General features: G+C 53.5%; 1 protein-coding gene across 3 annotated transcripts in view; it reads left to right on the top strand.

Moving 5' to 3' along the window:
* The first annotated feature begins 4,429 nt into the window (after positions 1 to 4,429).
* The window catches only part of B3GAT1 (beta-1,3-glucuronyltransferase 1), a 51,690-nt gene continuing 38,413 nt past the window's right edge, over positions 4,430 to 17,706 (top strand). For all 3 annotated transcript variants that reach the window (XM_019509678.1, XM_019509657.1, XM_019509672.1), the window contains exon 1: positions 4,430 to 4,716. The gene's annotated coding sequence lies outside the window, so the exon portion shown is untranslated. The remainder of the gene's footprint in view (positions 4,717 to 17,706) is intronic.

The following is a 17,706-nucleotide window of genomic DNA, read 5'->3' as shown; positions in this document are numbered from 1 at the left end:
CTCTGCTCCCTCCCAGGGAAAAGCCAGTTGAGATTCAGTCTGCTTCAGCCCTGCCTCCAAGGGGGTATCGGGCCCAGGAGGTGCTGCAAAGGAACTGGGCCATCCAGCTGCTCCAGCAAGTGGGCTCCTTTGTTGGGCTGGGAGGCTGACTCCTCCAGCAAGTGGCTGTATTCAGGGTTTCTTGTGCTACGATCCCGTGGTAATAAACCTGACATAAACCTAGCCAGAAGCACAGCATTAATATTTAAGAAATGACATTTAAGATAGAGAATTTACATTGCATTCACCCAAAGAATATTTTTGGTGCATAGTTTCGTCCAGTGTTTGCGCTGCAATAAGAAGAGGAGGGGGGGCATGCTGCTCCGTTTATATGCTCTGCTGTCAACTGCTACGCTGCGTGTTGTAGATTCATGTCGGCTGTGAAATGCTCTTGCTCCTAGGCAAAAAAAACCTTCCTGCTGCTATGCCCACGTCTCTTGGGAGCTTTCCTGGAGTTGCTGCCCCCCACTCTGCCCTGCCCTGCCCTCTCCTGGAAATCGGCTCCAGTGAATGTGCAGTACACATAGCATGCATGCAAGCAAGTAGATACACAGCCAGACTAAGGTCAGAGATGCAACCTTGCTGAACTCCAGAGCAGGTGCTCTGCACCATTGCTCTGTATTTTGATCACAGGATAAGCTCCAACTGAATTTCAGAAGCTGCAATTTTTTTTTTCTCTCCAGACACATGCACCGTGGCATTGTAATGTTCAGAGTGTGTGTGTGTGCACACGTGTCCCCTTCTGCTCTTTGCAATAAGCGTTGGGCCACAGCCCCTTTTCAACCCAACAGCCGTGACCTTTGTGGATCTTCTGAGACTGATCCAGAGCTAAGCTGGTATTTTTGCAGCTCCCCCAATTTCTATAAAGCCCAGATACAGTGATCCCCTCGCATCTCTCACCAAGTTTGTGTCAAAACCTACCTGCTGCATTTTGCAGCACACGTCTTTCTTTTATTTATTTTTTCCTTCTTATAGAAAAATTGTGACACCCCCTTCACAGTCTGCCTATGACAGATCCCAGGCAGAGTCCCCAATGCCCTCTCTGGGGCAGGGGCACTCAGATTGCTTTACAAAAAATGCCCCTGGCTCCCAGGACAGCGTCCGCCCTTTTGATATAATTGGACATTATTAATTTTTAATAGACATAGAGTTCAGTGAAACCCTTATTACTAGCTGAATTGGCACTAAATTGCCAGGCAAGTAGAATATTTGGAGCTGATCTCTCCCTAGGTACCTCAAGAAAATGATAAAGCCCAAGGACAAAGCAGGCAGGATCCGCTTCGCATTCAGGAATTAGACCCTTTGCAGGAAAAGCAGCAGGGCAGGGGCTGGGCTCTCTTTGGGGTATATCATAGGTTCATAGAAAATGGAGGCTGGAAGGGACCTTGGGAAGTCACATCTAGTCCAAGCCTCTGGACCAGTCTCAGCTGTATCAGCCCAGCCAAGGCTTTGTCTAGCTGGGCCTTAAAAACCTCCAAGGATTGAGAATCTACAACTTCTCTGGATAACCTATTCCAGTGCTTTCCTACCCTCGTCGTGAGAGAGTTTTTCCTAATATCCAACCTAAACTTCCCCTGCTGCAGCTTGAGCCCATTGCTCCTTGTTCTGTCGTCTGCCACCACTGAGAACAGCCCAGCTCCATCCTCTTTGGACCCCCCTTCAGGGAGTTGAAGGCTGATATTCAATCCCCCTCAGTCTCCTCTTCTCCAGACTAAATAAGTCCAGTTCCCTCAGTCTCTCATCAGAAGTCATGTTCTGCAGCCCCGAACCATTTTCATTGCCCTCTGCTGCCTTCTCTAATTTGTTCCCATCCTCTCTGTAGTGGGGGGCCCCAAAACTAGATACAGGACTCCAATACGCGGCCTCATCAGTGCCAGAGAGAGAGGAAGAATCACTTCCCTCAATCTGCTGGCAATGCTCCTACTAATGCAGCCCAGTATAGTGTTAGGCTTTTTCACAGTAAGGGCACACTTATAATATGATGCATTCAGTCTCACCAGCTCTTGCTAAAGGTGTTGGACTGATAGTCCCAGAGACTGATGTCCTCTTCTGTTTACCTATGGAGCAGCCACAGGGTAAGCTGCCCCCCAAAAAACACCACCAACCTGTCACTGTACCTTCAACCCTGCTGAAGAGACTTCTCCTCTGAAGGGGGGGCAGTCCTTCACTCTCTATAGCCTATTCACACCAGGGCTCTCCTGAGACTGGCTGAAAGCAGGTCATTAGGATCATTAAGACATTGGAGCTTCCATGACTGCTGAGACCATCAGCTTGCTTTTCCTAGGCCCCCAAGAGGTGACTTCTGACCACAACTGGCCTGGGCCCACATGGAGCCAGTGATCCAGATGTAGAGAGCTCTGTACCCCTGATCCTCACTGTGAGGTGTGGAAATGGGTCTGCAGATCTCCTGTCTAGCCCCTCCTGGCACTTGAATACAATTCCTTTTCTTCCACAGTGAAGGAGGAAGCCCAGCCCTGGAGTCCTTATTCTGGCAAGACTCCCATTAGCTTCACCAAGAGCTTGGCTTTGGTAAGCACATCTGGGGCTAGCCCACGGAGAGGAAGGTAAAAGGCAACATGATGATTAAGTTGCGGGAACAGCCATCTCTGTGAAGAGAAGGGCCGCTGGCGGGGTGGACAGCTCCGGGACACCACAGCGGTTAGGAATTCAGTGTTTGCAGCTGCTACGTGAGACTGTCTGAACTGGAGAGCTGCGAGTGGGGGAAAAAGCAGAAGAAAGAAAAGAGCTAAATGTTTCAAGCCTGCCGGAGAGGAGGGGATGGAGATGCACCTCCCTGAACTTGGGCTATTTGTATCTCCTAGAGAAGGGCTTGAACTGCACACCCCGGATCAGACCCCCCTGAACGCTGGTAGCGGGGAGAGGCGCAGACATGGATTTGAATGTTTAGGGGATGCAGTGCTGCTGCTGCTGCTGAGGAGGCAAAGCTCTGGTAGTACAGAGCTCTTCAGGGGCTGATGCAGGAAGCCCTTTGCTCTCGCACAGCTGGATCTTTTAACCACAGCTGTGCAATGTGATCTGACTGGCTAATGGGGAAAGGGGTGTCTTGAATTTCCCTTGCCAGATGTTTGTGCATCAGGGGCACCCTTTCTTTCCTGACATCAGGAGATGGGTGAGGATGCTGCCACGCTCTTGCTGCCGTGTGGACCCTTTGACAGGACAAAGTGGGGGCTGTGGGCTTCCCACAGACATGGGCCCTCATTCCTTCCTGCGCCTCTGCTCAGAGGTGTCCTCTTCAAGACTGGCCTCCTCCATGGTGCCAGCGCTGCATGGCACTGCACTCTCTTGGCCCTGCTGAGATGGCCTGTAGGTTACGGGGTAAGATGACCTCCCTGCTGGGCCTGGCACTCCCCCATTTGGCCCCTCAGAGCTGCCCTGGGGCAAACTCCCTTTGCCCAAAGCCTTGGCTCTGAACAGCAGCTCTTTCCCAGGGGCCCCACTGGGCAAAGCACGGTCCCTCCATCCCCTCTCCTGGTCTTGGGCTGCAGCAACAGGGCATAAATCCCCTGACTCCTGCCCTGTGCTCCCAGCTTGGAAAGTTACACTTCAGCTTCACCTTCTGGCTTCCTGCCCCAGAAGGTGGGAGGGAAGGGGGTGGCCAGGGGTTTTGGGGGTCTTTGCAAACTACTGGGAGAAGCAGAAGAGGGTGCATCCCAAAGGGGACCAGGGGAGGAGTCGTCATCTCATGGAGAGATGTGGCCTTACAGAGAGCTGGATGGGACAGCAGAAGTGTTGCCCACTGCCTGCCAAACCTGGGGCTGTCAGTAGTGGTGGGCACAAGGGGTTGCAGGATGCTGCTACATCAGTTACAGACAGAGGGAGCTGGACCTAGGCTGGATCTTAGCTCTGCTTTGTGTCTGCACATGGTCCGTGTCTGCACAGCTCGGGACCCAGTGCAGGAGGGGTCAGGGCCCCAGGCCCCTGCAGCAGCTAAGGGAGGCCCGTCTCTACCAGGGAGATGCCCCTGGTTCCTCATATCCAGATCCCCCAGCCGCTCCCTACTTGCGCCTCTCGCACGCTGAGCCGGCAGTGCATCTCCCCCCATCTGCGGCTGCAAACTCTGGGGGAGATGCTGAGAATGGGGAAAGCAGAAACCAATTCCTGGTGGGGACATCTCAGCGCCTTTCCCAGCTCTTCCTCTCGTGGCAGGGAGAAGTGCCCCCTGCCTAAGTGGAAGAAATTGGTACAGACCATAAGCAGTGCAGGCCCTCCTCTCTCCGAGGGGGAGGGGGCTGGCAGGGCTTCTTTAGACACAAACCCGTCAGCCAGGCTCTGCCTCCTTCCCCCCGCACCCCTCAGACCCCTCCCTTCCCTGCTCGCTCTCTCTCTTCTCTCCCTCCTTCACTCTCTTTCTTTCTCTTAACACCAGGCTGCAGGGAACCAGAGCTGGGGAAGCAGAGCTCCGCAAAAGGCAGCCAGGGAGGAGGGATCGCGGTGCTGGAGCTGCTTTGAAGAAGCAGGTTCTTGCTTTCTGCTTGGATACAAGGGGAAGAAACCCCAATGCAATAAGGAGAAGGAAGAGAGAAGGTGGGGGAGCCCCGTGCTCAGGCAGAGCAGTGGCTCTGAATTGTGCCTCTGTTCCCGAGGATTCAGGCATGAATGGGAGCCACTGCCCAGCTTGCCATGGAGAGAGAGGCTGATTCAGGCTGCCAGAATAAGGTAACTCTTCTCTCCTCTTGCTTGCGTGGCGGGGCTGCGCTGGACAGAGTTCCTTTATGCCCAGCATTTGATATCCAAGCTGTGTGCGGGGGGAGGAAAGCAAGGCAGAGTGAGATTTCTACCCCTCCTTCAACCTTGTTAGGATGCAGCCGGGGTCCAGGGCTGCCCAGACTCAACCCAGTTTGGGAGACCACTTTGGCAGGTGCCTCAGACCCTCACGGGGAGGCTGAGGATCCGGCTCACACACCTGCTCCTCCGCTTCCCTGGGAAGCGAGCTGTTGGCCTCAAGGGATAACATTTGGCTGTTGGTGCAGGCGCTGTGGCAGTACAATGGAGAGAGCCTTGTGATGCCCTTGTAGTCAGTAAATGTGTGCGTGTAGTCAGCCAGGACTGGGAGCAGGAAGCCAGGGGCAGTGGGGAAGTCCCTTGGCCCCTGTCTTAGCCCTGCTTCTTTTCACGGGGGTGCTAAGCACCGACTTCTGGCACAGCTTCAAGGGAAAGTGCCCAAAGTGCTTTACCTTGGAGGAGCAGGTGGGGTGAGGGTGGTGGAAGGGGATGGTCTGTCGTCTGTGGAGAGATCCGTCTTGGGGAAGATTGATGGGGTGTTTGAGGGGAGAGTCTGCTGGCAGAGAAATCACTCTGCAAAGGTTGCTTCACCCCATCTGGGCCTCTCTCTGACTCCCTTCCTGGGCGCCTGCTTCTTGGGAGTCATCATTCATCTTAGCCAGTGCAGCAAGTGCAACTTTACATAGAAATGGGGGGCAAGTAGGAGGGGGAGGGAGCAAGCTGGGCAGGCAGCTCAACCCAGCCATTGCTGGGGAAAGCTTTGAAAGGGTCTGAAGGCTTGTATGGATGTTGCCCTTAGTCTCAGTGAAGTCCCTGCCTTGACTTGCCATGTGTGGCTATTGCAGCGGCCGTGGGGACACGTCACATGCTGCCCCAGCCCCCAGGTGCATTGGTAAAAAGGCTCCAGCCCTTGGTTTTGTGCAGGGTGCATTTTAGTGAAGGGCCCTCTGGCTTGTGTGATGCAGGCTTCCCTGTGTCCTGACGTGCCGCTGATGGATGTAATTTCCTCCACACGTATTCCAGGGGCTGCAAGTCCGATGTTAATTTTAGACTCAAAGGGGCCATGAGGGATCTGGTGCGTTGTTCCATGGCTCTCTGTGGAGATCGTGAGTGTCCGCGTGCATCCACAGTGAGTGTTGCCAGCTGGTGTGATCAGAGCAAGGTGTGGGCTGTGCTGTGGGACCCCAAGCTTGCAGCCCTTCCTTTCAGAAACAGCCATCCCTCCCACCAACAGATCTGTTTAAATCAACCAGCCAAGGCTTGCCTCCCTTCTATGTGCCCATGGCCCCATTTGTATCCATGGAACCCCTGGCACAAGTGAAGCGTGTGAATTTGGCCAAGTGTTGGCACGAGTGGTGATGATTACTAATGTAGGCTGGCAGGATTGGGCCCGAAGTGTGAAAAGCTGGAGGAGACAGGAAAGGGGAGAGTCCTCGGAGAGAAAGTCCCATCATGTTATGTAGCAGCCAGTTTTCCAAGCACTAGCCAGTGGCTGTGGCATACCCAGTGCAGTGCCCAGGCTGGGACCACACAGTAAATAGATGCCAGTTCAGCCACATTGCCAGACATGAAAACCCCACGTAGCAGCGATTTCTGTGGAAGCTTTGTTTTTCAGTGAGCAGCTGTGAAGCATTTGGGAAAATGAAGGGTTAAGTAACTTAGGAACAGGATAAGCCCGTTATCCCAGGAGGGCCCTCTCTGTGATCAGGGCTGAGGACCTGCGCAGCGGGCACTGAAGTGCCAGCAAGAGGGCTCCTGCAGCAGGCTGAGGGCAGCCAACCTATAATTGCGTCTTCATGTCTTTCGCATCCTGAACCCTCATTACTGGTCAAACTTTTGCATGTGAACTCGTGCAGGGGCCATCGGCACAGAGCACAGTCGAGTTATAAACCCCACTAAAAGCCGGAGTGTCTAATGACAAGCTGTCAGCCTGGCCAGCGCAGGCATGTGAACTTGGAGTCATTAGTCAGACAGCCTCAGCCCAAACGAGAGGCCCAGGAGACGGGCATGGCTTGCATGAGTTGGGGTGGGCAGGGGCTGGGCAGACAAAGCAGGCCTCATGCACATGTTTGGCCCCAGAGTCTGTCTTTCTGGGCGGTGTTTCTAGGACAGTGCTTGCTGCCAGCAAAGGAGCTTCAGGGGTCCTTGGGATCTGATGAGCGCTTTCCAAAGGCCGCAGAAGGCAAGAGGAGGCTTGTCACCAATGTGGGCTCAGGCACTGGGCAGTGGCAGGGAGCTGTGAATTGAAGGCACCCTTGGTTTCCAGGCAAAGCCAAGGGAAGGTGCTGCCGAAGTGAAGGAGGGAGTGCAGAGGCTTGTGCCCAGGCAGGACGAGGTGGGCTGGGCACAGCAATACTTGAACCCTTCTGCGGGAGGGAAAGACCATGCAGGCTGGTCAGAGCCTGGCACCCAAAAGAGAGTTGTGATGCCTCTCTGCATATCTGTTCTCACGGCAAGGTCTCGAGACTGCTGGTCTTGGGGAGTCCCGTGGCCAGTTGCAGTGGTTGGCACCTCCAGCCTGTTCCCAGCACTCGGAATAACACCCCAGGTCTTGTGCACTGCAGGCCTGACCTGTGGCTTGCTGGAGTCAGCAGCCTTGTCTCTGTCCTGCCCTTATCACTGTAGTGTCTGGTATGGCCAGGGGGCTCAGGGATGGAGCACTCTCACCTAGCAAGCGAATCACCATACTCTGCCTTGGCCCCTTTTCCCCACAGCCTCCCTCTGCCAGCTGTGCTGCATGCCTGTCTTTTGTTCAAGCTTTGCTTGCCAGTTCTTTGGGGGGCCTGGAGAACCTGGCTTGCTGCCGATGCAAAGGGCCAGGTGAGTTTACAATGCACTGCAAGCAATGTTTGCTTGCGATAAACAGCAGCAATAACAGGGAGAGCTGCAGTTCCCCCAGTGACCGGTGCAAACTCCCCAGCAGAAGAGCATGTGAGAGATGCACGCTCAGAGAGTGGCAGGGCTTTCTCCGGCAGGCATCTGTGCAGAGAGCTCACTGCTAGCAGAGATGAGGATGCTTTCTACAGGGCAGCTGGGTTTTTCTCCTCAGGTGCCCCTTGACTTCGCCTTTGAATTGCCCTAAAGAAGCAACAGTAAAAGCCCAAGAAAATGGGGGGAGTGGTTTTCTAGGGCAAATATTGCATTCTGGAGGGCCCACGAGATATATTATTGTCGTCGTCGTCATTATTATTATTACGGTTCATTCGCTAGATCCTTGCTGTCTAGCCTCTGCTCCCACACTGCCAGTCTCTGTCCCCAAACTGCTTCCCATGGGCAGACTTGTGTTAGAAAGGAGTGGGTGCTGTGGTAGCTTGCATTCAGACACTGCCCGTTTGTCGCGGGGTGACAAATCAAACCCTGAAGCTGGCTGGTTCCAGGTGGGTTTTTTTCCACAGGGACATGCCAGAGGGCTCTGGCCTTTTGGGGCACTTTCTCCATCTGTCTGCAAGACCTTCTCAGGGAAAGGCCTCAGCCGCTGTCACCGCTCATTTCATCCAGAGCTTTCAAGTGCAGGATGCCAGGTGTTTGCTTCACGACATGGCAGGCTGGAGGAGCAGGCACGTTGCATTTGAGGGGTATATAAAGACGGGGAATGAGCCCCTTGCCCAGGAAAGCAGCGATTGTTGAGTCAGCCTGGTTGGCTCGTAATGGCAGGGTTTCTTCCTGTCAAGCATCTGGTGCTGCCTGCTGCCAGAGCCATACCACTGGAACAGATGGGGAACAGGCCTGGTCCAGCCCAGCAGCCCCTGCGCTAGGGCTTCCCCCAGACCTGCAGGGCAAGTGTATTTTCTGGGCACGACATCGTCTGAACAGAAGGGTCATGAGCCCGGCAGGTCCCTCAAGGGGCAGCTTGTTGTCTTGCTCCACAGGCCTCGAATCCGAAGCTCTCTTGGAGTCATCTCCTCTCCCGTGCAGCTGAGACATGAGGTTAAAACCTCCCTCTGCCTATCACCAGGCCTCAGATTCTCCAGCTCCTTTACAAATTCCAGCTGCTCATGTTAGTCCACAAGCTGGTGCCTGGGCCAGACACCAGGATAAAGATTACAGGGTGTGGCTCACAATGATCTCTGCATCCTTTTCTAGACACTCGCACATGCATGTGCACACACACACCCCTGCTAGAGCCTCACAAGACTTCACAGCCTTTAATGAATATATCTTCCTATGCCCTTAATAGGAACTCCAGACCTCCAGGGTGCTGAGCTGCTTGCCCGCAGTCATGCCGGACATATCTAAACCATAAGGTTACCCTGCCCAGCACTCTCAGACACATCGGGTGGCTCTGTGCATGCTACCCTCTCCAGCCAGCAGCAGCGTGGCTTCATCCATGCAGTGCAGGGACTGGGCTGTCTCTGTCACTCAGAAGTGCTATGTAGCCTGGCGACCCAAGGACACGGCTACGCTACTTCCAGCTGAGAGGAGGACTAGTGTGTGCCAGACGAGCCCAGCCTGTTCAAGGGCACTGCTGTGGGAGGCCTGACTCTGCCTGCACAGATCTGGGCAGCTAAACCCCATTCACCTGGGTCCCAGTTCAGTACCTTTAACCGTAATTCCTCTCCTTCCTAATTCCTGTGCAATAATCTTAATCCTAGGAGCCCCCATCCCTACTTCTGCAAGGAATCTTTCCTGGCCAGTGCAGCATTATTCCCCATATGTCTAGACCGGTGCTTTTAGATTAGACAGGGGGGCAGTCCTCCCTCCCCAAGCAGTGACCCTACGGGCTTCTAGATCTCTTGTGCAGAGAGCACTTGCTCAGCAGGCAGCCTAAGCCTGATCCACATCTTAAAAGCAAACACTGCCCTACACAGCACATGATTGGTGGCCCGTGGGATTCACTGGCTCAGACATAACCAGCAGGGATTTTTAAAGGGGCTAGAAAATGTTATGAGCAGTGATGACATGACGTGAGCTTCTCAGGGGCGTGTTTGAATACAACACAAGGTATTTCCTTGCATTGTACACCTGTCCAGACAGGCTGTTTGGGGAAGGGGCCTTTCGAAGCCAGCGCTATAAGCAGGATACCAGACGAGATGGCTCAAAGGTCTGATTCAGCAGAGCGAACATCCTGTATCACTAATAGCTCTAGGGATTCGTGTGCTTTCCAGCAGGGCTCCGGTTGTCCTCATGCCCTATTCCGAGCTAAGCCATTTATCAGACTGGGCTTTGATAAAAGATTCTGCAATGGAAATGAATTGATGCTCCTTTCCCAATGCTTGGTTGCTTACTGTTATGCTAACCCAGAACTTTGTGATCTGCTTTGGATGTGCACACTCTTCCCCAGTGAGCTGCAACCCTTACTAACAGGATATGATGCCTGCGTCTCAAGTCTGCAACTACTGCACGTTGGGATCTAGTGGGGCAGGCAGGGTGGCAGTGCCTGCATTGGGAGGGGACTGACTTGGTCTCCTGGTAGAGGTCATAGGCAAGATCTCTCAGTAGCAGAGGAGGAGCATGTGTCAAGGTGACACTGCCTTGAGCTCCGTCTTGCACCTCCTTGGTGTCCTAATCTGTTCTGCAGGGTGAGGATTGAATGCAATACAGTGAATCTTCTTGGAGCTTTGGCAACACCCAGAGGAGACCCATGTACAGTAGAGCAAAGTGACTGGTGTCATTTCCCCAGATCCTGGGTGGGAGAGAGGTTGTCCCTGCCCTGAGCATCTTTCTAGTGCATGTGTTGATAATGGAGTCAAAAGAAAGTGTGAGCTCCTGGATGCTGTTCCTAGCTCATCCTTCACTTCCCAGTTTGATCTGGGTCAGCTCATCTTCCTTCTCCGTGCTTTGGCTTTACCCCTCTACAAAGTGAAGGCGTTACAAGAACTGATGCCTGGAAATGTCTTGAAGATTTTCAGCTGAAAGCTGTCATGGCAGGGGAGGGCAGGTATGTGTTCATTTGTATGCAGCTCTCTCTGTAGTGAAGAGGAAGTACATGACCTAGAGGACAAGTGGGGCAAGACATTGGCAGGCCCTCATGTATCTGCAGGACTGTCTTGTTGCCCTCTTGGGACCTCATGTTTTTGGACAGAGATTTGCTTTCAGCCTCATCCTTCGGCAGATCCTTTGCTTTAATAATTCACCCAGTTTGTCTGTGAAGCTTAGTAATGCCAACAGGGCCCCAGGCTCTGCTGTGTTTCTGCTGTTATGGACCCACAGGTGTGTTGTGTTTGTTCCTTCTCCACCTGGAGAAAGACCATGATTGCTCCAGTTGGCACTGGCCGGAGCTGTTCACTCAGAGGTTTTGCAGCGGCACAGATGTGAGCATGCTGTGATCACAAGCATGTGCATGTAAGTACACTTGGCTCACGGACTCGCACGCTGTAAATATAACATATCAGCATCCACGCATCCTGTGATGTGCCTGGCTTGGACTTACGCAAGCGTTTCAACAGGCATGCATGATGCAACATGTCCTACAGGTTGAGCTCATGTGAACTAACATGGCAATATGTGGCTGCCCACATTGTGGCTTGTCTTTCTCTCCTGCTCTGCGCTTCTTCCTCCTCTCTGGGTGCCTTGTCCCATCTCTCAACTGATAAAGGGTTTTTTAAAACTGCTAATGGCTTTTCTCTGATGAGTAGAAAATTCCTCTGTTGTTGGGCGTTTGCATCTTTAAGCAATTTGCCAGCTGCTGCGCCACAGGCCTCTGTTTGCAGCCAGACTAATACAGAGTGAGCAAGGCCTCTTCAGAGAGTGTCAGCCACAAGGTCTAAGGTATTCATGTGCTGAGGGAAGACGAGTGTTTCAGCTCTCTGGTTAGTGATGGAAGAATTTGCCCTGATTGATTCCTAGTTATGAAGCGGGTGTTTGCAGGCCGGGAACCCTCTCCAGGTACTTCCCACATGGGTCACGCTGTGCTTTGCAGGCCCATAGTACAGGAGAGTGGCTCCCCATCATTCGGCTTGCCATCACTCCTCGCATGACCTGGTGCTGCTGAGGCATGGGACGTGGGCTCCTGCCCAGGGATGCTTTCCAAGAAAATGCCAAGGAAAGAATGCTTCAAATAAGGCAGGTCTCAGTGTGTTACCCTGGCAGGCACTGAAACTCTGCTCCCCAGGCAGCTCTTGGGATGACGGGTCTTTACCTGGGGTGGCAAGAGCATAAGTGAAGATGCTGGAGGTGTCAGTCCCAGCTAGGTACCATGCACAGCTGTGCAAGGGCTGCCTTGTAAAACGGGTTTGGTGGCCGGGCAGGCAGGCCCAGTGCTCGGTTACACTCGGTTGGTTACGCTGTTGGTGGGACTCTTGGCAGAAGGTCTCTGAGCTGCTGTGTGTATTAGAACAGCTGTGGGTCATGGTCAACAGGATGGGATTGGGTGGTCGCTGCTGGCTCATGGTCAGCTTTTCCACTGGTCGGCAGCGTTACTCACTTGTAGAGCGGTACATCGAGGCACGCCATCCCTGCACTGAGGAACTTGGTGTAAGGTGGCGGGACAGACAAAGGATCTGGCAACAGAAAGGGGAGGGCCTTGTCCAACGCCAAAGCTGTAGCAGAGCTCAGGACTGGGTCCAAGTCCTGGCCCAGTGCCTTGAGAGCAAGGAGCAGGGGCTACCGCTGTCCAGGCATTGTCTGCAACCCAGCTGAGCTTGGCACCCGAGAGCCCAAAGCACAGGTGCTTTGTAAATGTTGAAAAGGCCCCAGACACTGCAGCCTCCGAAAGTGACATTCACTGCCCAGACATTGATTGGGAACCTTCTCCATGCAGCCCTGAGTGGTGACAGGGCAGTGGGGTGCAGCTGCAGGACCCCCTTCTCATTCAGTCCCTTGGAAGATGCCTTCCCTGTTGCCCTCATGTCCTCCCCCCCATGAAGGGACACCTCCAGCTCTCTGCTAATGGGAGCCCAGCCTCTCCCCGACATGCTCTCACTCATAGGGTCTCATAGAGGTGAGACCCTTATAACACCTCCCACCTGAGCATCAGGTCAAGTTCAGCTTCCTTCGGGCAGGTTAGACAGGTACTGCGTATAGGGAAAGGAGGCACGCAGAGTGAAGGGAGTTAACCCAGCAGTAAGGAATTGAACCCAGGAATCCTGGCTTCTGCTCCCCTGCTCCAAACACTTTCTTTCTACTGTTCAGCCACACTGTATTTAGCGAGTCCTTGCTGGATGAATGGGACCACCAGCATTGTGTTATGTGGATTGGAGCTCAGCAAATTTGCAGGTCATCATGACCCCACCTGCTATGCTAGTGATCCCCTGGCTCCAGGAGAGACCTCTTCCCCAACCAGCAATGACACAGACTGAGGGATGAGGGCAGTGGGAGCTGACGATGCCATATGAGTAATACAAAGTACACCGTCTTTCCTGCCGTAGCCAATCATAATGGCCTCTTGCTGTCATGAGGTCTGACTCTTCACTACTGGACACCAGTTTTACACCGGTGGAGAGGGACTCATGATGCCTCACCAGAGTTAAAGGAACCTGATGTCAGCTGCTCTGCTGGACTTCGGTTCCCGAATGGCTCCGCCAGCAGCCTTGTCTCTTCCCCAGACTCGGCACTGGAAAGGCTGATGAGTGCTGAGCTAGGGAAAGCAAGAGCTGGACTTGGCTTGTTTCCCTTTGCCTTCCAACTGCTTGGAAAAAGACCAGAGAAAGAGGCTGCACTTGTAGGGGCTGGTCTGGGCTCCTGGGGAGGAGGCATGTAGGATTCAGGGATGGGGGGGGGAACTGGCCGCCTGCTCCAAGATCTGTCAGGTGTTCAAAGCATTGGTCACACTCCTGGCATTACAGTAATGTAATACCAGCATCAGGCAGGGCCCAGTAGGAGGCAAAGGAAAAACTCCATTGCATTGCAGAGGAGAGGGAGCCCATGTAATTTAATTGTGATCGTCAATTTTCCTGCTCTGTATCTGGATTCACATGAGCAGACAAGGGTGAAAGTGCTGGTGAGCACAGCCATAAGCGTGCGTGCATGCGGTCATGCATGTGCAAGGGACGATGAACCGGCTGCAGGAGTAGCGCTAGCTTGCAGCAGCACACGGTGGCCGGCTGCAGAGAAACACAAAGTGACAGCAGAGCAGGCGCCTGGGTTACCTCGCCCTGGGCCTGGCTATAAATACCAGTCTGGCACAGCAGCATGCTGGTGAGGGGCTCTGGTTCCTCCTTTGCCCTCTCCTGCCCCTGTCATTCTTCACTAACCACCTCTGGCTGGGGAAAGGAGCCTGCACAGGTATGTTTAGCCACGTGCCAGTGACCTGGGCAGAGCTGGGCTGGCAACACTGGTGGTGAGTCTGCATGGGGAGCTGCAGTGGAAACCAGCTGCCCTGGGCAGAGAAGAGGGTCAGGCAGTGAAGAACATGCTGCAGAGAGGCTTCTGCTCTGGCCAGGGGTGGACAGGGCCTTTCCCTCCACCTCCTGTGGCACACGGGGGATAGGAAGCCAGACCAGCTGTGCCCAGCCACCAACACCCCCCTTCTCCTGTGCTGACGGAGCATGCGGATGAGTCCTGACTTTAGCCTGGGCCTGTATTCATGCAGTGCTAGCACCCCAGGGTTTGGCTGCATTGCGGTGCTGCTGTCCAGGAGTGAAGCCACTTTCCTCCATGCGAGGACTTCTACCAGGTCCCACTGCCCCTTTCTGAAGTCCAAGAGGGGCAAGAGCATCTGGTGTCCTGTGCACCTTTCTGGGCTGAATGGCCCTCCCACTCCGGTGCAGCTCTTCAGCCAGGGCTGCTGTGGTTGAAGGGGGAAGGGCTTGCCCCCCTGGGGGCAGAGTAGGCAGCAGTGCTTCGTGTGCTTACACAGATTCACAGAAGTTTAGGGCTGGCAGGGACCTTGTAAGATCATCGGGGCCAGCCCCAAGATCATCAGGTCCGGAAGGGACCTCAGCTCCTCTGCACCCGACATGTCCTGCTGGTTTTAGGGCCCCGGCAGAGCTGCCTGGCGGGTGGGCTGAACTGGCATGTTTCCCATTCGTCTCCTTTCCAGTGGCAACAAGGTTGTGGCAACTGGAAACTAGGAGTAATAGTAACTCTGTGCAACTGGTTCCACTACACCAGAAGGCGGAAGAGCTGTTGCCCAGCCCAGGGTAGCCGCTACTTTTTTCTGCCCCATCACTGTGTTGTCCAGGCCAAATTCAGACATAGTAAAAGCAGGTGCAACTCTGCTGACTGTTGCCTTGCACTGGCCTGGGCTTCCTCTTAGTACGTGGCTGAGTCTGCAGGTGCCTGTGTGATGAGGCTGTTGGTATCCACCTCTATTGCATTCTTCCTCATTCTGCAGGGAGCATGTTACTTTGCGCCTGCTCTGTGATCACAGTGTGGGGGTCAGTGACCAAAAGCCCATGGGAAAGGTTGGGGTTTGTGGAGTGTACAGGAACCATAGCTAGTAGCAAGGTACATTAACCAGACGATGAGGGTGCAGCTGGCTGGGGCTGTAAATTCATGCCCTTTACCTGAATGGAGCCGTAAAACCCACCAAGGCTGGAGAGGAGCGGGGGTGGCACTGAGGAAAGATATGCTGTAAAGCTCCTTGTCTCATCCAAGCAAGGAGTGGAGCATCCTGGTAACAGGAACTTCACTACAGTCTGGGTTCAAAGCCTCTATCTCACTTTTGCCCATCAAGAGACAGGAGGTTTTTCTTCCAAATGTAAGATGCCTTTGAAGGTTCTTGAGGGATAAATATTGTGGTGCCCTGCGCCTCAAGGAGGTGGGAGGGACATTTTCTGTTAACGTGGCATTTTGTTCCTGGAGTTGGCTCAGCTTGGTGATGGGTTGGTGGGGCTGCTGTCTTCTGGAAGAGTACGAAACCAAGGCAGTGGCCACTTGTGTTCACAGAGGCATCCCTCGCGTGCATGCAGGTGTTGGTCTGACCACCATGGTTGAATCCCAGGGTAGTTTCTTGTTTTCTAGCTTTATTCCCATTGTGCAGCTGGTGCCAGCTGGATGCAGGACTCTTCTGCCCTCACTGTCCTAAGCTGCTGTTGCATCCACCACCCAAGAAGGGCCTACTTCTTGACCGTGTTGTATGATATAATACTGAGCTCCAAGGCTTATACAGCTCTGCCTGGGTAATGGATAGATTAGAGCTAAGGAACTACCTTGCAGCCAATACTTGTCCATTTGTTTCCTAACCGTGGAATCTTCCCAGTCCGGCATTTCCTTTGATTTATTCATGTGGGTTTGACACACATCTCCTTGACTGTCTTATTGCTATGGGCTGGAAAGTTACAGTTTCTGTGCTGTGAGTATATGAGAGTGCAGCATGTCTGGGTGGGATTTTAGGCCTGGAGCACTGGAATGGATGGGACGTGTCTGGGCGTTGAGCGGGTCAGTGGGTGAAGGAGAGCTGTGCAGGACTGATCCTGTTGGGGTGATGGACCGGGTGGTGGCTGCGGGGTGTGTGAGCTTTTCAGGGTGGACTTGATAAGGAGTCCACTTCTGTTTCTTCCCACCAAGAATTCCCAAGCATCCCTCAGGCAGAGCTGAAGGTGGCAGAGCTAACTCTTGGGTTTCCTTGACATTCCCAAACCCTTCAAGCTAAAGCAACAGGTATCCACCCAAGGTGGCAGGGTGCAGAGTGTCAGGAGGGGATAGCTCTGCATAAAATGACACCTGACATCTCAGGGCTGGCAGACTCGAGATGTGTCACTGTTCTGGTCCCCAGTGGACTCAGTGTCTCTTCCCACAAGTCATGTTTGTGTGCACACATGCATGCATGTGCATGTGTGTGTCAGCTGCGGGGGATTTTTGCTGGGTGCAAGTAGCAGGGTTACTGTTACCTTTGGTGTGGGAGGATCCAAGTCGCATACTTGCTGTGGTCCTGTCTACAGCCTGCTGCACACTGGTGGCTGTGAAGACCTAAGTGGCAACAGATTTATTACAATAGGGTGAAGCCTTCAGCCCCCCTCCCTCCTCCAATTTGTCTTTTAATAATGCTGCCAACATTATTTTCCATCTCTGCCTCGTGTGCTCCATGCTTCGCCTGGCAGTCCTTGTTGTCTCACCCAGGTCCTTTGCATCAAGGCACTCTAATGGGAAGAGACACCGTCTGCTGCAGTTAATAACTTAAAGCACTGGCTGAGTTGTTCCTGTTGCACAGTGAATTGCAGACGAGGCAGCGAGTGGGAGCAGGACCCTATTCTGAGGCATGCACCCAAATGGTTTGGTCGAGGTTGTGGCTTGGATTGAGGTTGTCTTGGACATCCCTGTGATACCCTTGTTTTCCCCAAAGCACTTTTCTCCTGAAGACTTCATGGTGATTCCCAACCTGAGTCATTGACTGGAGAAGGTGGGGTGGAAACTGCATGCTCCTGAGGCAGTGCAGTTGCCTCCTGCTCCACCCCGAGGTCACTGCACCTTCTACTGACAAAAGAAATCACTCCAGAGCAAGGAAAAATGCTCCTGGAGACACAAGTGACATGGGGAAGCTTGTGTCTCTAGGACACTAAAATGACCAGGTAGTGAGCACAGAGGGACTCAAGCTGGCCATATGCTGTGCATTGTGGTCACCAGAGATACCTCACTGTAATCAAGGCTGGCACTTAGAGCCTCTGTTCTCTAAAGCGCCTACCACTTGACCACAAAGAGACGTACATTAATGGCCTGGGGTCCATGATACCCTGTCTCGCACCGCCAGTCGCAGCCGGGAGTGGGCAGTGAGTGTTTCTCTCCCTATCTGGCCACAGCTGCCTCTGCTGCTCTGGCTCATTATCAAGTGAGGCAAGCAGCTTAGTAAGTTTGTCTTGTTCTTAAAGATTAGTCATTTATAGGAATAGCATCTGCAGCGCTGACGGCTCAGATAACATGACAAGCACTGTCAATTCTGCTTCAGGACATCCGCCAAAGTAAAAATAAACCAAAATTGCCCCCCAACTAGGTGAACCTCACTCATGGAGGGGCGGGTGGGAGTGACACCACTTAACTCCTGAAATGCCAGAAGCACCAGCCTGGCCTAGTGGGCAGATCGCTGGGATGGGATTCTGGGCCCCCAGG

Source organism: Gavialis gangeticus, unplaced genomic scaffold (genome assembly GCF_001723915.1).
Source record: "Gavialis gangeticus isolate Ggan-Ray unplaced genomic scaffold, GavGan_comp1, whole genome shotgun sequence".
Taxonomy (NCBI): Eukaryota; Metazoa; Chordata; order Crocodylia; family Gavialidae; genus Gavialis; species Gavialis gangeticus.
Note: the sequence above shows the minus strand (reverse complement) of the source record. Positions and strands in the feature narration are given on the sequence as shown.